This window comes from Mesoplodon densirostris, chromosome 1 (assembly GCF_025265405.1).
Source record: "Mesoplodon densirostris isolate mMesDen1 chromosome 1, mMesDen1 primary haplotype, whole genome shotgun sequence".
Lineage (NCBI taxonomy): Eukaryota > Metazoa > Chordata > Mammalia > Artiodactyla > Ziphiidae > Mesoplodon > Mesoplodon densirostris.
Window position 1 is genome coordinate 246,107,349 of NC_082661.1, and position 24,062 is coordinate 246,131,410.

Genomic DNA, 24,062 nt, shown 5'->3' on the forward strand with positions numbered 1-24,062 from the left:
TTATATTTCCTGGGATATTTAAGGTGTACCCAAGTTGAGGTTCTTGTAGTCAGTGCAGCCCTAAATTTGGAGGTGGCTCTTTCTTATTGATTTTCAGTTTTCCCAAGGTATATTCCCTAGACTGGAAGTGGCCTTGGCTCTGTAGCTCTGTTGTTTACTTGTTTTAGGGAACACAATGCACTCCTCCAGTGAGGCAGTTGGCAATTTACATCCCGCCCATCAGCATAACAAGGCTCCCAGTTCTCCAGGGCCTGTCTTGCCTTTCTGGTTTTTACACATTTTGTGGATGTCCCTTTTGACCGGTGGGAAGTGATACTTCTTTGTAGTGCAGATTTGCATTGCCCGCTTGCTTGCTTGGCCAAAAAGGGCGTATGCGTTTTCTCCTGAATATATTCAGGAGAAAACGCATACGCCCTTTTTGGCCAAGTGCACCATTGTCCAAGTTGTGCCCCTCTTCCTGTGCTTTACAGGCGATTCCAACGTACCTCTTGAAATCTGTTTCCTGCTATTTTGCCTCGCTTTCAAGTCCGCCTAGTTGACTTCCCTCAACAGATTTTTGGACGATAGTTGTCCTTTATCACTCTGCCAGTTTGTGAATTGCTGTGCCCCTGAGCTCCATTTCTCAACTCGTTTTTTGTGAGCTGAACGCAAGTCCAAAATTTTGGATCATGTCCTATCCTGGTTCCCGGTGGGTGGCTGAGACTTTGGTTAATTCTTCTTCCTGCCGGGAAATTAGAGTGACATGTGCCCGTCCAAATGCCTAACAGCTACTCTCTCATGGGTTCTCCCTCGTCCCTTCCATCCTCTGCCAAATTGGGAACCTGTGCAAACCAGGAGGTTAAAGGGCCTGTCTCTCCAAGTTGGGAGATTGATAGTAAGGCAGTTGGAAAGTCAAACTGGAGCACCAGGAGAGGGACTATTCGTTGAGTTTTAGAAACCTTTCGTATTCACAGTGTGTCCATTCTCTAGGTTTCCTCTACATGTTATAGCTGTAGTAATATTCCCTTGAACCTGGAGAGTTGGGACCCATGGAATGGGGGCCATGCATTATTGCTTGAAAGGGTCTGCATTTGCTCACCCAATCTCACCAATCCTCTCAGTCCCAAGTGTCCAGCCTTATGCCACATCCAGCTGTCATTGTAGATAGGGTCTTTCCAGGTTTCCTCAGACACCCTGAAGGAATTGTAAAGAATTTCCCTGTTTTTTGGTTTTGCTTTTGAAATTCCTTTTTATAGTGGGTTTGAGCTGATTCTCGCTGCCATGTTTATGCCACTCTAGACACACTTGATTCCCTTATGGAGACATATCAATACATAGGTTTTAAGATTCTTACTAGTCAGATATATTCCTCTGTGGGAAATATGGGGTTTTGAGTCTCTTTCACTGAGGAAGGTGTCCGTCTTGTCAATTCCAAAGTTGGTTTTTGAAACGATCCCTGTGCTTATATCAAACTCTGGTTTTATGCATCACCCCACCTCTCCTTCCCCTTTATGCAGGCATAAGAGTGTTTTCTAAATGTGAGACTCTGTTCTCTTTCCTAACTCAGTTCACGTGTAGCCATGTTTACAGGATCTTCATAAGTGATATCTTATGATAAGTTTCTTTTTCTGTGTGACTTATTTCACTTAGAATCATCGTACCTGAATCCACTCACTTTGCTGCTACTGGTCTTATGACATTGATTTCATGGCTGAGGGATATTCCATCGTACGTAAGTACCACAATGTTTTGAACCATTTTTATATTTCCTGGGATATTTAAGGTGTACCCAAGTTGAGGTTCTTGTAGTCAGTGCAGCCCTAAATTTGGGGGTGGCTCTTTCTTATTGATTTTCAGTTTTCCCAAGGTATATTCCCTAGACTGGAAGTGGCCTTGGCTCTGTAGCTCTGTTGTTTACTTGTTTTAGGGAACACAATGCACTCCTCCAGTGAGGCAGTTGGCAATTTACATCCCGCCCATCAGCATAACAAGGCTCCCAGTTCTCCAGGGCCTGTCTTGCCTTTCTGGTTTTTACACATTTTGTGGATGTCCCTTTTGACCGGTGGGAAGTGATACTTCTTTGTAGTGCAGATTTGCATTGACCGCTTGCTTGCTTGGCCAAAAAGGGCGTATGCGTTTTCTCCTGAATATATTCAGGAGAAAACGCATACGCCCTTTTTGGCCAAGTGCACCATTGTCCAAGTTGTGCCCCTCTTCCTGTGCTTTACAGGCGATTCCAAGGTACCTCTTGAAATCTGTTTCCTGCTATTTTGCCTCGCTTTCAAGTCCGCCTAGTTGACTTCCCTCAACAGATTTTTGGACGATAGTTGTCCTTTATCACTCTGCCAGTTTGTGAATTGCTGTGCCCCTGAGCTCCATTTCTCAACTCGTTTTTTGTGAGCTGAACGCAAGTCCAAAATTTTGGATCATGTCCTATACTGGTTCCCGGTGGGTGGCTGAGACTTTGGTTAATTCTTCTTCCTGCCGGGAAATTAGAGTGACATGTGCCCGTCCAAATGCCTAACAGCTACTCTCTCATGGGTTCTCCCTCGTCCCTTCCATCCTCTGCCAAATTGGGAACCTGTGCAAACCAGGAGGTTAAAGGGCCTGTCTCTCCAAGTTGGGAGATTGATAGTAAGGCAGTTGGAAAGTCAAACTGGAGCACCAGGAGAGGGACTATTCGTTGAGTTTTAGAAACCTTTCGTATTCACAGTGTGTCCATTCTCTAGGTTTCCTCTACATGTTATAGCTGTAGTAATATTCCCTTGAACCTGGAGAGTTGGGACCCATGGAATGGGGGCCATGCATTATTGCTTGAAAGGGTCTGCATTTGCTCACCCAATCTCACCAATCCTCTCAGTCCCAAGAGTCCAGCCTTATGCCACATCCAGCTGTCATTGTAGATAGGGTCTTTCCAGGTTTCCTCAGACACCCTGAAGAAATTGTAAAGAATTTCCCTGTTTTTTGGTTTTGCTTTTGAAATTCCTTTTTATAGTGGGTTTGAGCTGATTCTCGCTGCCATGTTTATGCCACTCTAGACACACTTGATTCCCTTATGGAGACATATCAATACATAGGTTTTAAGATTCTTACTAGTCAGATATATTCCCCTGTGGGAAATATGGGGTTTTGAGTCTCTTTCACTGAGGAAGGTGTCGGTCTTGTCAATTCCAAAGTTGGTTTTTGAAACGGTCCCTGTGCTTATATCAAACTCTGGTTTTATGCATCACCCCACCTCTCCTTCCCCTTTATGCAGGCATAAGAGTGTTTTCTAAATGTGAGACTCTGTTCTCTTTCCTAACTCAGTTCACGTGTAGCCATGTTTACAGGATCTTCATAAGTGATATCTTATGATAAGTTTCTTTTTCTGTGTGACTTATTTCACTTAGAATCATCGTACCTGAATCCACTCACTTTGCTGCTACTGGTCTTATGACATTGATTTCATGGCTGAGGGATATTCCATCGTACGTAAGTACCACAATGTTTTGAACCATTTTTATATTTCCTGGGATATTTAAGGTGTACCCAAGTTGAGGTTCTTGTAGTCAGTGCAGCCCTAAATTTGGAGGTGGCTCTTTCTTATTGATTTTCAGTTTTCCCAAGGTATATTCCCTAGACTGGAAGTGGCCTTGGCTCTGTAGCTCTGTTGTTTACTTGTTTTAGGGAACACAATGCACTCCTCCAGTGAGGCAGTTGGCAATTGACATCCCGCCCATCAGCATAACAAGGCTCCCTGTTCTCCAGGGCCTGTCTTGCCTTTCTGGTTTTTACACATTTTGTGGATGTCCCTTTTGACCGGTGGGAAGTGATACTTCTTTGTAGTGCAGATTTGCATTGCCCGCTTGCTTGCTTGGCCAAAAAGGGCGTATGCGTTTTCTCCTGAATATATTCAGGAGAAAACGCATACGCCCTTTTTAGCCAAGGGCATCATTGTCGAAGTTGTGCCCCTCTTCCTGTGCTTTACAGGCGATTCCAACGTACCTCTTGAAATCTGTTTCCTGCTATTTTGCCTCGCTTTCAAGTCCGCCTCGTTGACTTCCCTCAACAGATTTTTGGACGATAGTTGTCCATTATCACACTGCCAGTTTGTGAAATGCTGTGCCCCTGAGCTCCATTTCTCAACTCGTTTTTTGTGAGCTGAACGCAAGTCCAAAATTTTGGATCATGTCCTATACTGGTTACCGGTGGGTGGCTGAGACTTTGGTTAATTCTTCTTCCTGCCGGGAAATTAGAGTGACATGTGCCCGTCCAAATGCCTAACAGCTACTCTCTCATGGGTTCTCCCTCGTCCCTTCCATCCTCTGCCAAATTGGGAACCTGTGCAAACCAGGAGGTTAAAGGGCCTGTCTCTCCAAGTTGGGAGATTGATAGTAAGGCAGTTGGAAAGTCAAACTGGAGCACCAGGAGAGGGACTATTCGTTGAGTTTTAGAAACCTTTCGTATTCACCGTCTGTACATTCTCTAGGTTTCCTGTACATGTTATAGCTGTAGTAATATTCCCTTGAACCTGGAGAGTTGGGACCCATGGAATGGGGGCCATGCATTATTGCTTGAAAGGGTCTGCATTTGCTCACCCAATCTCACCAACCCTCTCAGTCCCAAGTGTCCAGCCTTATGCCACATCCAGCTGTCATTGTAGATAGGGTCTTTCCAGGTTTCCTCAGACACCCTGAAGGAATTGTAAAGAATTTCCCTGTTTTTTGGTTTTGCTTTGGAAATTCCTTTTTAGAGTGGGTTTGAGCTGATTCTCGCTGCCATGTTTATGCCACTCTAGACACACTTGATTCCCTTATGGAGACATATCAATACATAGGTTTTAAGATTCTTACTAGTCAGATATATTCCTCTGCGGGAAATATGGGGTTTTGAGTCTCTTTCCCTGAGGAGGGTGTAGGTCTTGTCTATTCCAAAGTTGGTTTTTGGAACGGTCCCTGTGCTTATATGAAACTCTGGTTTTATGCATCACCCCACCTCTCCTTCCCCTTTAAGCAGGCATAAGAGTGTTTTCTAAATGTGAGACTCTGTTCTCTTTCCTAACTCAGTTCATGTGTAGCCATGTTTAGAGGATCTTCATAAGTGATATCTTATGATGTTTCTTTTTCTGTGTGACTTATTTCACTTAGAATCATCATACCTGAATCCACTCACTTTGCTGCTACTGGTCTTATGACATTGATTTCATGGCTGAGGGATATTCCATCGTACGTAAGTACCACAATGTTTTGAACCATTTTTATATTTCCTGGGATATTTAAGGTGTACCCAAGTTGAGGTTCTTGTAGTCAGTGCAGCCCTAAATTTGGAGGTGGCTCTTTCTTATTGATTTTCAGTTTTCCCAAGGTATATTCCCTAGACTGGAAGTGGCCTTGGCTCTGTAGCTCTGTTGTTTACTTGTTTTAGGGAACACAATGCACTCCTCCAGTGAGGCAGTTGGCAATTGACATCCCGCCCATCAGCATAACAAGGCTCCCTGTTCTCCAGGGCCTGTCTTGCCTTTCTGGTTTTGACACATTTTGTGGATGTCCCTTTTGACCGGTGGGAAGTGATACTTCTTTGTAGTGCAGATTTGCATTGCCCGCTTGCTTGCTTGGCCAAAAATGGCGTATGCATTTTCTCCTGAATATATTAAGGAGAAAACGCATAAGCCCTTTTTGGCCAAGGGCATCGTTGTCGAAGTTGTGCCCCTCTTCATGTGCTTTACAGGCGATTCCAACGTACCTCTTGAAATCTGTTTCCTGCTATTTTGCCTCGCTTTCAAGTCCGCCTCGTTGACTTCCCTCAACAGATTTTTGGACGATAGTTGTCCATTATCACTCTGCCAGTTTGTGAATTGCTGTGCCCCTGAGCTCCATTTCTCAACTCGTTTTTTGTGAGCTGAACGCAAGTCCAAAATTTTGGATCATGTCCTATACTGGTTCCCGGTGGGTGGCTGAGACTTTGGTTAATTCTTCTTCCTGCCGGGAAATTAGAGTGACATGTGCCCGTCCAAATGCCTAACAGCTACTCTCTCATGGGTTCTCCCTCGTCCCTTCCATCCTCTGCCAAATTGGGAACCTGTGCAAACCAGGATGTTAAAGGGCCTGTCTCTCCAAGTTGGGAGATTGATAGTAAGGCAGTTGGAAAGTCAAACTGGAGCACCAGGAGAGGGACTATTCCTTGAGATTTAGAACCTTTCGTATTCACCGTCTGTACATTCTCTAGGTTTTCTGTACATGTTATAGCTGTAGTAATATTCCCTTCAACCTGGAGAGTTGGGACCCATGGAATGGGGGCCATGCATTATTGCTTGAAAGGGTCTGCATTTGCTCACCCAATCTCACCAATCCTCTCAGTCCCAAGTGTCCAGCCTTATGCCACATCCAGCTGTCATTGTAGATAGGGTCTTTCCAGGTTTCCTCAAACACCCTGAAGGAATTGTAAAGAATTTCCCTGTTTTTTGGTTTTGCTTTGGAAATTCCTTTTTAGAGTGGGTTTGAGCTGATTCTCGCTGCCATGTTTATGCCACTCTAGACACACTTGATTCCCTTATGGAGACATATCAATACATAGGTTTTAATATTCTTACTAGTCAGATATATTCCTCTGCAGGAAATATGGGGTTTTGAGTCTCTTTCCCTGAGGAAGGTGTAGGTCTTGTCTATTCTAAAGTTGGTTTTTGGAACGGTCCCTGTGCTTATATCAAACTCTGGTTTTATGCATCACCCCACCTCTCCTTCCCCTTTAAGCAGGCATAAGAGTGTTTTCTAAATGTGAGACTCTGTTCTCTTTCCTAACTCAGTTCACGTGTAGCCATGTTTACAGGATCTTCCTAAGTGATATCTTATGATAAGTTTCTTTTTCTGTGTGACTTATTTCACTTAGAATCATCGTACCTGAATCCACTCACTTTGCTGCTACTGGTCTTATGACATTGATTTCATGGCTGAGGGATATTCCATCGTACGTAAGTACCACAATGTTTTGAACCATTTTTATATTTCCTGGGATATTTAAGGTGTACCCAAGTTGAGGTTCTTGTAGTCAGTGCAGCCCTAAATTTGGAGGTGGCTCTTTCTTATTGATTTTCAGTTTTCCCAAGGTATATTCCCTAGACTGGAAGTGGCCTTGGCTCTGTAGCTCTGTTGTTTACTTGTTTTAGGGAACACAATGCACTCCTCCAGTGAGGCAGTTGGCAATTGACATCCCGCCCATCAGCATAACAAGGCTCCCAGTTCTCCAGGGCCTGTCTTGCCTTTCTGGTTTTTACACATTTTGTGGATGTCCCTTTTCACCGGTGGGAAGTGATACTTCTTTGTAGTGCAGATTTGCATTGACCGCTTGCTTGCTTGGCCAAAAAGGGCGTATGCGTTTTCTCCTGAATATATTCAGGAGAAAACGCATACGCCCATTTTGGCCAAGTGCACCATTGTCCAAGTTGTGCCCCTCTTCCTGTGCTTTACAGGCGATTCCAAGTTACCTCTTGAAATCTGTTTCCTGCTATTTTGCCTCGCTTTCAAGTCCGCCTCGTTGACTTCCCTCAACAGAATTTTGGACGATAGTTGTCCTTTATCACTCTGCCAGTTTGTGAATTGCTGTGCCCCTGAGCTCCATTTCTCAACTCGTTTTTTGTGAGCTGAACGCAAGTCCAAAATTTTGGATCATGTCCTATACTGGTTCCCGGTGGGTGGCTGAGACTTTGGTTAATTCTTCTTCCTGCCGGGAAATTAGAGTGACATGTGCCCGTCCAAATGCCTAACAGCTACTCTCTCATGGGTTCTCCCTCGTCCCTTCCATCCTCTGCCAAATTGGGAACCTGTGCAAACCAGGAGGTTAAAGGGCCTGTCTCTCCAAGTTGGGAGATTGATAGTAAGGCAGTTGGAAAGTCAAACTGGAGCACCAGGAGAGGGACTATTCGTTGAGTTTTAGAAACCTTTCGTATTCACAGTGTGTCCATTCTCTAGGTTTCCTCTACATGTTATAGCTGTAGTAATATTCCCTTGAACCTGGAGAGTTGGGACCCATGGAATGGGGGCCATGCATTATTGCTTGAAAGGGTCTGCATTTGCTCACCCAATCTCACCAATCCTCTCAGTCCCAAGTGTCCAGCCTTATGCCACATCCAGCTGTCATTGTAGATAGGGTCTTTCCAGGTTTCCTCAGACACCCTGAAGAAATTGTAAAGAATTTCCCTGTTTTTTGGTTTTGCTTTTGAAATTCCTTTTTATAGTGGGTTTGAGCTGATTCTCGCTGCCATGTTTATGCCACTCTAGACACACTTGATTCCCTTATGGAGACATATCAATACATAGGTTTTAAGATTCTTACTAGTCAGATATATTCCCCTGTGGGAAATATGGGGTTTTGAGTCTCTTTCACTGAGGAAGGTGTCGGTCTTGTCAATTCCAAAGTTGGTTTTTGAAACGGTCCCTGTGCTTATATCAAACTCTGGTTTTATGCATCACCCCACCTCTCCTTCCCCTTTATGCAGGCATAAGAGTGTTTTCTAAATGTGAGACTCTGTTCTCTTTCCTAACTCAGTTCACGTGTAGCCATGTTTACAGGATCTTCATAAGTGATATCTTATGATAAGTTTCTTTTTCTGTGTGACTTATTTCACTTAGAATCATCGTACCTGAATCCACTCACTTTGCTGCTACTGGTCTTATGACATTGATTTCATGGCTGAGGGATATTCCATCGTACGTAAGTACCACAATGTTTTGAACCATTTTTATATTTCCTGGGATATTTAAGGTGTACCCAAGTTGAGGTTCTTGTAGTCAGTGCAGCCCTAAATTTGGAGGTGGCTCTTTCTTATTGATTTTCAGTTTTCCCAAGGTATATTCCCTAGACTGGAAGTGGCCTTGGCTCTGTAGCTCTGTTGTTTACTTGTTTTAGGGAACACAATGCACTCCTCCAGTGAGGCAGTTGGCAATTTACATCCCGCCCATCAGCATAACAAGGCTCCCAGTTCTCCAGGGCCTGTCTTGCCTTTCTGGTTTTTACACATTTTGTGGATGTCCCTTTTGACCGGTGGGAAGTGATACTTCTTTGTAGTGCAGATTTGCATTGCCCGCTTGCTTGCTTGGCCAAAAAGGGCGTATGCGTTTTCTCCTGAATATATTCAGGAGAAAACGCATACGCCCTTTTTGGCCAAGTGCACCATTGTCCAAGTTGTGCCCCTCTTCCTGTGCTTTACAGGCGATTCCAACGTACCTCTTGAAATCTGTTTCCTGCTATTTTGCCTCGCTTTCAAGTCCGCCTAGTTGACTTCCCTCAACAGATTTTTGGACGATAGTTGTCCTTTATCACTCTGCCAGTTTGTGAATTGCTGTGCCCCTGAGCTCCATTTCTCAACTCGTTTTTTGTGAGCTGAACGCAAGTCCAAAATTTTGGATCATGTCCTATCCTGGTTCCCGGTGGGTGGCTGAGACTTTGGTTAATTCTTCTTCCTGCCGGGAAATTAGAGTGACATGTGCCCGTCCAAATGCCTAACAGCTACTCTCTCATGGGTTCTCCCTCGTCCCTTCCATCCTCTGCCAAATTGGGAACCTGTGCAAACCAGGAGGTTAAAGGGCCTGTCTCTCCAAGTTGGGAGATTGATAGTAAGGCAGTTGGAAAGTCAAACTGGAGCACCAGGAGAGGGACTATTCGTTGAGTTTTAGAAACCTTTCGTATTCACAGTGTGTCCATTCTCTAGGTTTCCTCTACATGTTATAGCTGTAGTAATATTCCCTTGAACCTGGAGAGTTGGGACCCATGGAATGGGGGCCATGCATTATTGCTTGAAAGGGTCTGCATTTGCTCACCCAATCTCACCAATCCTCTCAGTCCCAAGTGTCCAGCCTTATGCCACATCCAGCTGTCATTGTAGATAGGGTCTTTCCAGGTTTCCTCAGACACCCTGAAGGAATTGTAAAGAATTTCCCTGTTTTTTGGTTTTGCTTTTGAAATTCCTTTTTATAGTGGGTTTGAGCTGATTCTCGCTGCCATGTTTATGCCACTCTAGACACACTTGATTCCCTTATGGAGACATATCAATACATAGGTTTTAAGATTCTTACTAGTCAGATATATTCCTCTGTGGGAAATATGGGGTTTTGAGTCTCTTTCACTGAGGAAGGTGTCCGTCTTGTCAATTCCAAAGTTGGTTTTTGAAACGATCCCTGTGCTTATATCAAACTCTGGTTTTATGCATCACCCCACCTCTCCTTCCCCTTTATGCAGGCATAAGAGTGTTTTCTAAATGTGAGACTCTGTTCTCTTTCCTAACTCAGTTCACGTGTAGCCATGTTTACAGGATCTTCATAAGTGATATCTTATGATAAGTTTCTTTTTCTGTGTGACTTATTTCACTTAGAATCATCGTACCTGAATCCACTCACTTTGCTGCTACTGGTCTTATGACATTGATTTCATGGCTGAGGGATATTCCATCGTACGTAAGTACCACAATGTTTTGAACCATTTTTATATTTCCTGGGATATTTAAGGTGTACCCAAGTTGAGGTTCTTGTAGTCAGTGCAGCCCTAAATTTGGGGGTGGCTCTTTCTTATTGATTTTCAGTTTTCCCAAGGTATATTCCCTAGACTGGAAGTGGCCTTGGCTCTGTAGCTCTGTTGTTTACTTGTTTTAGGGAACACAATGCACTCCTCCAGTGAGGCAGTTGGCAATTTACATCCCGCCCATCAGCATAACAAGGCTCCCAGTTCTCCAGGGCCTGTCTTGCCTTTCTGGTTTTTACACATTTTGTGGATGTCCCTTTTGACCGGTGGGAAGTGATACTTCTTTGTAGTGCAGATTTGCATTGACCGCTTGCTTGCTTGGCCAAAAAGGGCGTATGCGTTTTCTCCTGAATATATTCAGGAGAAAACGCATACGCCCTTTTTGGCCAAGTGCACCATTGTCCAAGTTGTGCCCCTCTTCCTGTGCTTTACAGGCGATTCCAAGGTACCTCTTGAAATCTGTTTCCTGCTATTTTGCCTCGCTTTCAAGTCCGCCTAGTTGACTTCCCTCAACAGATTTTTGGACGATAGTTGTCCTTTATCACTCTGCCAGTTTGTGAATTGCTGTGCCCCTGAGCTCCATTTCTCAACTCGTTTTTTGTGAGCTGAACGCAAGTCCAAAATTTTGGATCATGTCCTATACTGGTTCCCGGTGGGTGGCTGAGACTTTGGTTAATTCTTCTTCCTGCCGGGAAATTAGAGTGACATGTGCCCGTCCAAATGCCTAACAGCTACTCTCTCATGGGTTCTCCCTCGTCCCTTCCATCCTCTGCCAAATTGGGAACCTGTGCAAACCAGGAGGTTAAAGGGCCTGTCTCTCCAAGTTGGGAGATTGATAGTAAGGCAGTTGGAAAGTCAAACTGGAGCACCAGGAGAGGGACTATTCGTTGAGTTTTAGAAACCTTTCGTATTCACAGTGTGTCCATTCTCTAGGTTTCCTCTACATGTTATAGCTGTAGTAATATTCCCTTGAACCTGGAGAGTTGGGACCCATGGAATGGGGGCCATGCATTATTGCTTGAAAGGGTCTGCATTTGCTCACCCAATCTCACCAATCCTCTCAGTCCCAAGAGTCCAGCCTTATGCCACATCCAGCTGTCATTGTAGATAGGGTCTTTCCAGGTTTCCTCAGACACCCTGAAGAAATTGTAAATAATTTCCCTGTTTTTTGGTTTTGCTTTTGAAATTCCTTTTTATAGTGGGTTTGAGCTGATTCTCGCTGCCATGTTTATGCCACTCTAGACACACTTGATTCCCTTATGGAGACATATCAATACATAGGTTTTAAGATTCTTACTAGTCAGATATATTCCCCTGTGGGAAATATGGGGTTTTGAGTCTCTTTCACTGAGGAAGGTGTCGGTCTTGTCAATTCCAAAGTTGGTTTTTGAAACGGTCCCTGTGCTTATATCAAACTCTGGTTTTATGCATCACCCCACCTCTCCTTCCCCTTTATGCAGGCATAAGAGTGTTTTCTAAATGTGAGACTCTGTTCTCTTTCCTAACTCAGTTCACGTGTAGCCATGTTTACAGGATCTTCATAAGTGATATCTTATGATAAGTTTCTTTTTCTGTGTGACTTATTTCACTTAGAATCATCGTACCTGAATCCACTCACTTTGCTGCTACTGGTCTTATGACATTGATTTCATGGCTGAGGGATATTCCATCGTACGTAAGTACCACAATGTTTTGAACCATTTTTATATTTCCTGGGATATTTAAGGTGTACCCAAGTTGAGGTTCTTGTAGTCAGTGCAGCCCTAAATTTGGAGGTGGCTCTTTCTTATTGATTTTCAGTTTTCCCAAGGTATATTCCCTAGACTGGAAGTGGCCTTGGCTCTGTAGCTCTGTTGTTTACTTGTTTTAGGGAACACAATGCACTCCTCCAGTGAGGCAGTTGGCAATTGACATCCCGCCCATCAGCATAACAAGGCTCCCTGTTCTCCAGGGCCTGTCTTGCCTTTCTGGTTTTTACACATTTTGTGGATGTCCCTTTTGACCGGTGGGAAGTGATACTTCTTTGTAGTGCAGATTTGCATTGCCCGCTTGCTTGCTTGGCCAAAAAGGGCGTATGCGTTTTCTCCTGAATATATTCAGGAGAAAACGCATACGCCCTTTTTAGCCAAGGGCATCATTGTCGAAGTTGTGCCCCTCTTCCTGTGCTTTACAGGCGATTCCAACGTACCTCTTGAAATCTGTTTCCTGCTATTTTGCCTCGCTTTCAAGTCCGCCTCGTTGACTTCCCTCAACAGATTTTTGGACGATAGTTGTCCATTATCACACTGCCAGTTTGTGAAATGCTGTGCCCCTGAGCTCCATTTCTCAACTCGTTTTTTGTGAGCTGAACGCAAGTCCAAAATTTTGGATCATGTCCTATACTGGTTACCGGTGGGTGGCTGAGACTTTGGTTAATTCTTCTTCCTGCCGGGAAATTAGAGTGACATGTGCCCGTCCAAATGCCTAACAGCTACTCTCTCATGGGTTCTCCCTCGTCCCTTCCATCCTCTGCCAAATTGGGAACCTGTGCAAACCAGGAGGTTAAAGGGCCTGTCTCTCCAAGTTGGGAGATTGATAGTAAGGCAGTTGGAAAGTCAAACTGGAGCACCAGGAGAGGGACTATTCGTTGAGTTTTAGAAACCTTTCGTATTCACCGTCTGTACATTCTCTAGGTTTCCTGTACATGTTATAGCTGTAGTAATATTCCCTTGAACCTGGAGAGTTGGGACCCATGGAATGGGGGCCATGCATTATTGCTTGAAAGGGTCTGCATTTGCTCACCCAATCTCACCAACCCTCTCAGTCCCAAGTGTCCAGCCTTATGCCACATCCAGCTGTCATTGTAGATAGGGTCTTTCCAGGTTTCCTCAGACACCCTGAAGGAATTGTAAAGAATTTCCCTGTTTTTTGGTTTTGCTTTGGAAATTCCTTTTTAGAGTGGGTTTGAGCTGATTCTCGCTGCCATGTTTATGCCACTCTAGACACACTTGATTCCCTTATGGAGACATATCAATACATAGGTTTTAAGATTCTTACTAGTCAGATATATTCCTCTGCGGGAAATATGGGGTTTTGAGTCTCTTTCCCTGAGGAGGGTGTAGGTCTTGTCTATTCCAAAGTTGGTTTTTGGAACGGTCCCTGTGCTTATATGAAACTCTGGTTTTATGCATCACCCCACCTCTCCTTCCCCTTTAAGCAGGCATAAGAGTGTTTTCTAAATGTGAGACTCTGTTCTCTTTCCTAACTCAGTTCATGTGTAGCCATGTTTAGAGGATCTTCATAAGTGATATCTTATGATGTTTCTTTTTCTGTGTGACTTATTTCACTTAGAATCATCATACCTGAATCCACTCACTTTGCTGCTACTGGTCTTATGACATTGATTTCATGGCTGAGGGATATTCCATCGTACGTAAGTACCACAATGTTTTGAACCATTTTTATATTTCCTGGGATATTTAAGGTGTACCCAAGTTGAGGTTCTTGTAGTCAGTGCAGCCCTAAATTTGGAGGTGGCTCTTTCTTATTGATTTTCAGTTTTCCCAAGGTATATTCCCTAGACTGGAAGTGGCCTTGGCTCTGTAGCTCTGTTGTTTACTTGTTTTAGGGAACACAATGCACTCCTCCAGTGAGGCAGTTGGCAATTGACATCCCGCCCATCAGCATAACAAGGCTCCCTGTTCTCCAGGGCCTGTCTTGCCTTTCTGGTTTTGACACATTTTGTGGATGTCCCTTTTGACCGGTGGGAAGTGATACTTCTTTGTAGTGCAGATTTGCATTGCCCGCTTGCTTGCTTGGCCAAAAATGGCGTATGCATTTTCTCCTGAATATATTAAGGAGAAAACGCATAAGCCCTTTTTGGCCAAGGGCATCGTTGTCGAAGTTGTGCCCCTCTTCATGTGCTTTACAGGCGATTCCAACGTACCTCTTGAAATCTGTTTCCTGCTATTTTGCCTCGCTTTCAAGTCCGCCTCGTTGACTTCCCTCAACAGATTTTTGGACGATAGTTGTCCATTATCACTCTGCCAGTTTGTGAATTGCTGTGCCCCTGAGCTCCATTTCTCAACTCGTTTTTTGTGAGCTGAACGCAAGTCCAAAATTTTGGATCATGTCCTATACTGGTTCCCGGTGGGTGGCTGAGACTTTGGTTAATTCTTCTTCCTGCCGGGAAATTAGAGTGACATGTGCCCGTCCAAATGCCTAACAGCTACTCTCTCATGGGTTCTCCCTCGTCCCTTCCATCCTCTGCCAAATTGGGAACCTGTGCAAACCAGGATGTTAAAGGGCCTGTCTCTCCAAGTTGGGAGATTGATAGTAAGGCAGTTGGAAAGTCAAACTGGAGCACCAGGAGAGGGACTATTCCTTGAGATTTAGAACCTTTCGTATTCACCGTCTGTACATTCTCTAGGTTTTCTGTACATGTTATAGCTGTAGTAATATTCCCTTCAACCTGGAGAGTTGGGACCCATGGAATGGGGGCCATGCATTATTGCTTGAAAGGGTCTGCATTTGCTCACCCAATCTCACCAATCCTCTCAGTCCCAAGTGTCCAGCCTTATGCCACATCCAGCTGTCATTGTAGATAGGGTCTTTCCAGGTTTCCTCAAACACCCTGAAGGAATTGTAAAGAATTTCCCTGTTTTTTGGTTTTGCTTTGGAAATTCCTTTTTAGAGTGGGTTTGAGCTGATTCTCGCTGCCATGTTTATGCCACTCTAGACACACTTGATTCCCTTATGGAGACATATCAATACATAGGTTTTAATATTCTTACTAGTCAGATATATTCCTCTGCAGGAAATATGGGGTTTTGAGTCTCTTTCCCTGAGGAAGGTGTAGGTCTTGTCTATTCTAAAGTTGGTTTTTGGAACGGTCCCTGTGCTTATATCAAACTCTGGTTTTATGCATCACCCCACCTCTCCTTCCCCTTTAAGCAGGCATAAGAGTGTTTTCTAAATGTGAGACTCTGTTCTCTTTCCTAACTCAGTTCACGTGTAGCCATGTTTACAGGATCTTCATAAGTGATATCTTATGATAAGTTTCTTTTTCTGTGTGACTTATTTCACTTAGAATCATCGTACCTGAATCCACTCACTTTGCTGCTACTGGTCTTATGACATTGATTTCATGGCTGAGGGATATTCCATCGTACGTAAGTACCACAATGTTTTGAACCATTTTTATATTTCCTGGGATATTTAAGGTGTACCCAAGTTGAGGTTCTTGTAGTCAGTGCAGCCCTAAATTTGGAGGTGGCTCTTTCTTATTGATTTTCAGTTTTCCCAAGGTATATTCCCTAGACTGGAAGTGGCCTTGGCTCTGTAGCTCTGTTGTTTACTTGTTTTAGGGAACACAATGCACTCCTCCAGTGAGGCAGTTGGCAATTGACATCCCGCCCATCAGCATAACAAGGCTCCCTGTTCTCCAGGGCCTGTCTTGCCTTTCTGGTTTTTACACATTTTGTGGATGTCCCTTTTGACCGGTGGGAAGTGATACTTCTTTATAGTGCAGATTTGCATTGCCCGCTTGCTTGCTTGGCCAAAAAGGGCGTATGCGTTTTCTCCTGAATATATTCAGGAGAAAACGCATACGCCCTTTTTAGCCAAGGGCATCATTGTCGAAGTTGTGCCCCTCTTCCTGTGCTTTACAGGCGATTCCAACGTACCTCTTGAAATCTGTTTCCTGCTATTTTGCCTCGCTTTCAAGTCCGCCTCGTTGACTTCCCTCAACAGATTTTTGGACGATAGTTGTCCATTATCACACTGCCAGTTTGTGAAATGCTGTGCCCCTGAGCTCCATTTCTCAACTCGTTTTTTGTGAGCTGAACGCAAGTCCAAAATTTTGGATCCTGTCCTATACTGGTTCCCGGTGGGTGGCTGAGACTTTGGTTAATTCTTCTTCCTCCCGGGAAATTAGAGTGACAGGTGCCCGTCCAAATGCCTAACAGCTACTCTCTCATGGGTTCTCCCTCGTCCCTTCCATCCTGTGCCAAATTGGGAATCTGTGCAAACCAGGCTGTTAAAGGGCCTCTCTCTCTAACTTGGGAGATTGATAGTAAGGCAGTTGGAAAGTCAAACTGGAGCACCAGGAGAGGGACTATTCTTTGAGTTTTAGAAACCTTTCGTATTCACCGTGTATACATTCTCTAGGTTTCCTGTACATGTTATAGCTGTAGTAATATTCCCTTGAAAATGGAGAGTTAGGACCCATGGAATGGGGGCCATGCATTATTGCTTGAAAGGGTCTGCATTTGCTCACCCAATCTCACCAATCCTCTCAGTCCCAAGTGTCCAGCCTTATGCCACATCCAGCTGTCATTGTAGATAGGGTCTTTCCAGGTTTCCTCAGACACCCTGAAGGAATTGTAAAGAATTTCCCTGTTTTTTGGTTTTGCTTTTGAATTTCCTTTTTAGAGTGGGTTTGAGCTGATTCTCGCTGCCATGTTTATGCCACTCTAGACACACTTGATTCCCTTATGGAGACATATCAATACATAGGTTTTAAGATTCTTACTAGTCAGATGTATTCCTCTGTGGGAAATATGGGGTTTTGAGTCTCTTTCACTAAGGAAGGTGTCGGTCTTGTCAATTCTAGAGTTGGTTTTTGAAACGGTCCCTGTGCTTATATCAAACTCTGGTTTTATGCATCACCCCACCTCTCCTTCCCCTTTATGCAGGCATAAGAGTGTTTTATAAATGTGAGACTCTGTTCTCTTTCCTAACTCAGTTCACATGTAGCCATGTTTACAGGATCTTCATAAGTGATATCTTATGATAAGTTCCTTTTTCTGTGTGACTTATTTCACTTAGAATCATCGTACCTGAATCCACTCACTTTGCTGCTACTGGTCTTATGACATTGATTTCATGGCTGAGGGATATTCCATCGTACGTAAGTACCACAATGTTTTGAACCATTTTTATATTTCCTGGGATATTTAAGGTGTACCCAAGTTGAGGTTTCTGTAGTCAGTGCAGCCCTAAATTTGGAGGTGGCTCTTTCTTATTGATTTTCAGTTTTCCCAAGGTATATTCCCTAGACTGGAAGTGGCCTTGGCTCTGTAGCTCTGTTGTTTACTTGTTTTAGGGAACACAATGCACTCTTCCAGTGAGGCAGTTGGCAATTTACATCCCGCCCATCAGCATAACAAGGCTCCCAGTTCTCCAGGGCCTGTCTTGCCTTTCTGGTTTTTACACATTTTGTGGATGTCCCTTTTGACCGGTGGGAAGTGATACTTCTTTGTAGTGCAGATTTGCATTGCCCGCTTGCTTGCTTGGCCAAAAAGGGCGTATGCGTTTTCTCCTGAATATATTCAGGAGAAAACGCATACGCCCTTTTTGGCCAAGTGCACCATTGTCCAAGTTGTGCCCCTCTTCCTGTGCTTTACAGGCAATTCCAAGGTACCTCTTGAAATCTGTTTCCTGCTATTTTGCCTCGCTTTCAAGTCCGCCTCGTTGACTTCCCTCAACAGATTTTTGGACGATAGTTGTCCTTTATCACTCTGCCAGTTTGTGAATTGCTGTGCCCCTGAGCTCCATTTCTCAACTCGTTTTTTGTGAGCTGAACGCAAGTCCAAAATTTTGGATCATGTCCTATACTGGTTCCTGGTGGGTGGCTGAGACTTTGGTTAATTCTTCTTCCTGCTGGGAAATTAGAGTGACATGTGCCCGTCCAAATGCCTAACAGCTACTCTCTCATGGGTTCTCCCTCGTCCCTTCCATCCTCTGCCAAATTGGGAACCTGTGCAAACCAGGAGGTTAAAGGGCCTGTCTCTCCAAGTTGGGAGATTGATAGTAAGGCAGTTGGAAAGTCAAACTGGAGCACCAGGAGAGGGACTATTCGTTGAGTTTTAGAAACCTTTCGTATTCACAGTGTGTCCATTCTCTAGGTTTCCTGTACATGTTATAGCTGTAGTAATATTCCCTTGAAAATGGAGAGTTAGGACCCATGGAATGGGGGCCATGCATTATTGCTTGAAAGGGTCTGCATTTGCTCACCCAATCTCACCAATCCTCTCAGTCCCAAGTGTCCAGCCTTATGCCACATCCAGCTGTCATTGTAGATAGGGTCTTTCCAGGTTTCCTCAGACACCCTGAAGGAATTGTAAATAATTTCCCTGTTTTTTGGTTTTGCTTTTGAAATTCGTTTTTATAGTGGGTTTGAGCTGATTCTCGCTGCCATGTTTATGCCACTCTAGACACACTTGATTCCCTTATGGAGACATATCAATACATAGGTTTTAAGATTCTTACTAGTCAGATGTATTCCTCTGTGGGAAATATGGGGTTTTGAGTCTCTTTCACTAAGGAAGGTGTCGGTCTTGTCAATTCTAGAGTTGGTTTTTGAAACGGTCCCTGTGCTTATATCAAACTCTGGTTTTATGCATCACCCCACCTCTCCTTCCCCTTTATGCAGGCATAAGAGTGTTTTATAAATGTGAGACTCTGTTCTCTTTCCTAACTCAGTTCACATGTAGCCATGTTTACAGGATCTTCATAAGTGATATCTTATGATAAGTTCCTTTTTCTGTGTGACTTATTTCACTTAGAATCATCGTACCTGAATCCACTCACTTTGCTGCTACTGGTCTTATGACATTGATTTCATGGCTGAGGGATATTCCATCGTACGTAAGTACCACAATGTTTTGAACCATTTTTATATTTCCTGGGATATTTAAGGTGTACCCAAGTTGAGGTTTCTGTAGTCAGTGCAGCCCTAAATTTGGAGGTGGCTCTTTCTTATTGATTTTCAGTTTTCCCAAGGTATATTCCCTAGACTGGAAGTGGCCTTGGCTCTGTAGCTCTGTTGTTTACTTGTTTTAGGGAACACAATGCACTCTTCCAGTGAGGCAGTTGGCAATTTACATCCCGCCCATCAGCATAACAAGGCTCCCAGTTCTCCAGGGCCTGTCTTGCCTTTCTGGTTTTTACACATTTTGTGGATGTCCCTTTTGACCGGTGGGAAGTGATACTTCTTTGTAGTGCAGATTTGCATTGCCCGCTTGCTTGCTTGGCCAAAAAGGGCGTATGCGTTTTCTCCTGAATATATTCAGGAGAAAACGCATACGCCCTTTTTGGCCAAGTGCACCATTGTCCAAGTTGTGCCCCTCTTCCTGTGCTTTACAGGCAATTCCAAGGTACCTCTTGAAATCTGTTTCCTGCTATTTTGCCTCGCTTTCAAGTCCGCCTCGTTGACTTCCCTCAACAGATTTTTGGACGATAGTTGTCCTTTATCACTCTGCCAGTTTGTGAATTGCTGTGCCCCTGAGCTCCATTTCTCAACTCGTTTTTTGTGAGCTGAACGCAAGTCCAAAATTTTGGATCATGTCCTATACTGGTTCCTGGTGGGTGGCTGAGACTTTGGTTAATTCTTCTTCCTGCTGGGAAATTAGAGTGACATGTGCCCGTCCAAATTCCTAACAGCTACTCTCTCATGGGTTCTCCCTCGTCCCTTCCATCCTCTGCCAAATTGGGAACCTGTGCAAACCAGGAGGTTAAAGGGCCTGTCTCTCCAAGTTGGGAGATTGATAGTAAGGCAGTTGGAAAGTCAAACTGGAGCACCAGGAGAGGGACTATTCGTTGAGTTTTAGAAACCTTTCGTATTCACAGTGTGTCCATTCTCTAGGTTTCCTGTACATGTTATAGCTGTAGTAATATTCCCTTGAACCTGGAGAGTTGGGACCCATGGAATGGGGGCCATGCATTATTGCTTGAAAGGGTCTGCATTTGCTCACCCAATCTCACCAATCCTCTCAGTCCCAAGTGTCCAGCCTTATGCCACATCCAGCTGTCATTGTAGATAGGGTCTTTCCAGGTTTCCTCAGACACCCTGAAGGAATTGTAAAGAATTTCCCTGTTTTTTGGTTTTGCTTTTGAAATTCCTTTTTATAGTGGGTTTGAGCTGATTCTCGCTGCCATGTTTATGCCACTCTAGACACACTTGATTCCCTTATGGAGACATATCAATACATAGGTTTTAAGATTCTTACTAGTCAGATATATTCCTCTGTGGGAAATATGGGGTTTTGAGTCTCTTTCACGGAGGAAGGTGTCGGTCTTGTCAATTCCAAAGTTGGTTTTTGAAACGGTCCCTGTGCTTATATCAAACTCTGGTTTTATGCATCACCCCACCTCTCCTTCCCCTTTATGCAGGCATATGAGTGTTTTCTAAATGTGAGACTCTGTTCTCTTTCCTAACTCAGTTCACGTGTAGCCATGTTTACAGGATCTTCATAAGTGATATCTTATGATAAGTTTCTTTTTCTGTGTGACTTATTTCACTTAGAATCATCGTACCTGAATCCACTCACTTTGCTGCTACTGGTCTTATGACATTGATTTCATGGCTGAGGGATATTCCATCGTACGTAAGTACCACAATGTTTTGAACCATTTTTATATTTCCTGGGATATTTAAGGTGTACCCAAGTTGAGGTTCTTGTAGTCAGTGGAGCCCTAAATTTGGAGGTGGCTCTTTCTTATTGATTTTCAGTTTTCCCAAGGTATATTCCCTAGACTGGAAGTGGCCTTGGCTCTGTAGCTCTGTTGTTTATTTGTTTTAGGGAACACAATGCACTCCTCCAGTGAGGCAGTTGGCAATTTACATCCCGCCCATCAGCATAACAAGGCTCCCTGTTCTCCAGGGCCTGTCTTGCCTTTCTGGTTTTTACACATTTTCTGGATGTCCCTTTTGACCGGTGGGAAGTGATACTTCTGTGTAGTGCAGATTTGCATTGCCCGCTTGTTTGCTTGGCCAAAAAGGGCGTATGCGTTTTCTCCTGAATATATTCAGGAGAAAACGCATACGCCCTTTTTGGCCAAGTGCACCATTGTCCAAGTTGTGCCCCTCTTCCTGTGCTTTACAGGCGATTCCAACGTACCTCTTGAAATCTGTTTCCTGCTATTTTGCCTCACTTTCAAGTCCGCCTCGTTGACTTCCCTCAACAGATTTTTGGACGATAGTTGTCCTTTATCACTCTGCCAGTTTGTGAATTGCTGTGCCCCTGAGCTCCATTTCTCAACTCGTTTTTTGTGAGCTGAACGCAAGTCCAAAATTTTGGATCATGTCCTATACTGGTTACCGGTGGGTGGCTGAGACTTTGGTTAATTCTTCTTCCTGCCGGGAAATTAGAGTGACATGTGCCCGTCCAAATGCCTAACAGCTACTCTCTCATGGGTTCTCCCTCGTCCCTTCCATCCTCTGCCAAATTGGGAACCTGTGCAAACCAGGAGGTTAAAGGGCCTGTCTCTCCAAGTTGGGAGATTGATAGTAAGGCAGTTGGAAAGTCAAACTGGAGCACCAGGAGAGGGACTATTCGTTGAGTTTTAGAAACCTTTCGTATTCACCGTCTGTACATTCTCTAGGTTTCCTGTACATGTTATAGCTGTAGTAATATTCCCTTGAACCTGGAGAGTTGGGACCCATGGAATGGGGGCCATGCATTATTGCTTGAAAGGGTCTGCATTTGCTCACCCAATCTCACCAACCCTCTCAGTCCCAAGTGTCCAGCCTTATGCCACATCCAGCTGTCATTGTAGATAGGGTCTTTCCAGGTTTCCTCAGACACCCTGAAGGAATTGTAAAGAATTTCCCTGTTTTTTGGTTTTGCTTTTGAAATTCCTTTTTAGAGTGGGTTTGAGCTGATTCTCGCTGCCATGTTTATGCCACTCTAGACACACTTGATTCCCTTATGGAGATATATCAATACATAGGTTTTAAGATTCTTACTAGTCAGATATATTCCTCTGTGGGAAATATGGGGTTTTGAGTCTCTTTCACTGAGGAAGGTGTCGGTCTTGTCAATTCCAAAGTTGGTTTTTGAAACGGTCCCTGTGCTTATATCAAACTCTGGTTTTATGCATCACCCCACCTCTCCTTCCCCTTTAAGCAGGCATAAGAGTGTTTTCTAAATGTGAGACTCTGTTCTCTTTCCTAACTCAGTTCATGTGTAGCCATGTTTACAGGATCTTCATAAGTGATATCTTATGATAAGTTTCTTTTTCTGTGTGACTTATTTCACTTAGAATCATCGTACCTGAATCCACTCACATTGCTGCTACTGGTCTTATGACATTGATTTCATGGCTGAGGGATATTCCATCGTACGTAAGTACCACAATGTTTTGAACCATTTTTATATATCCTGGGATACTTAAGGTGTACCCAATTTGAGGTTCTTGTAGTCAGTGCAGCCCTAAATTTGGAGGTGGCTCTTTCTTATTGATTTTCAGTTTTCCCAAGGTATATTCCCTAGACTGGAAGTGGCCTTGGCTCTGTAGCTCTGTTGTTTACTTGTTTTAGGGAACACAATGCACTCCTCCAGTGAGGCAGTTGGCAATTGACATCCCGCCCATCAGCATAACAAGGCTCCCTGTTCTCCAGGGCCTGTCTTGCCTTTCTGGTTTTTACACATTTTGTGGATGTCCCTTTTGACCGGTGGGAAGTGATACTTCTTTGTAGTGCAGATTTGCATTGCCCGCTTGCTTGCTTGGCCAAAAAGGGCGTATGCGTTTTCTCCTGAATATATTCAGGAGAAAACGCATACGCCCTTTTTGGCCAAGGGCATCATTGTCGAAGTTGTGCCCCTCTTCCTGTGCTTTACAGGTGATTCCAACGTACCTCTTGAAATCTGTTTCCTGCTATTTTGCCTCGCTTTCAAGTCCGCCTCGTTGACTTCCCTCAACAGATATTTGGACGATAGTCGTCCTTTTTTACTCTGGGAGTTTGTGAATTGCTGTGCCCCTGAGCTCCATTTCTCAACTCGTATTTTGTGAGCTTAACGCAAGTCCAAAATTTTGGATCATGTCCTATACTGGTTCCCGGTGGGTGGCTGAGACTTTGGTTAATTCTTCTTCATCCCAGGAAATTAGAGTGACAGGTGCCCGTCCAAATGCCTAACAGCTACTCTCTCATGGGTTCTCCCTCGTCCCTTCCATCCTGTGCCAAATTGGGAACCTGTGAAAACCAGGCTGTTAAAGGGCCTCTCTCTCCAACTTGGGAGATTGATAGTAAGGCAGTTGGAAAGTCAAACTGGAGCACCAGGAGAGGGACTATTCGTTGAGTTTTAGAAACCTTTCGTATTCACCGTGTGTACATTCTCTAGGTTTCCTGTACATGTTATAGCTGTAGTAATCTTCCCTTCAACCTGGAGAGTTGGGACCCATGGAATGGGGGCCATGCATTATTGCTTGAAAGGGTCTGCATTTGCTCACCCAATCTCACCAATCCTCTCAGTCCCAAGTGTCCAGCCTTATGCCACATCCAGCTGTCATTGTAGATAGGTTCTTTCCAGGTTTCCTCAGACACCCTGAAGGAATTGTAAAGAATTTCCCTGTTTTTTTGTTTTGCTTTTGAAATTCCTTTTTAGAGTCTGTTTGAGCTGATTCTCGCTGCCATGTTCATGCCACTCTAGACACACTTGATTCCCTTATGGAGACATATCAATACATAGGTTTTAAGATTCTTACTAGTCAGATATATTCCTCTGCGGGAAATATGGGGTTTTGAGTCTCTTTCACTGAGGAAGGTGTAGGTCTTGTCTATTCCAAAGTTGGTTTTTGGAACGGTCCCTGTGCTTATATCAAACTCTGGTTTT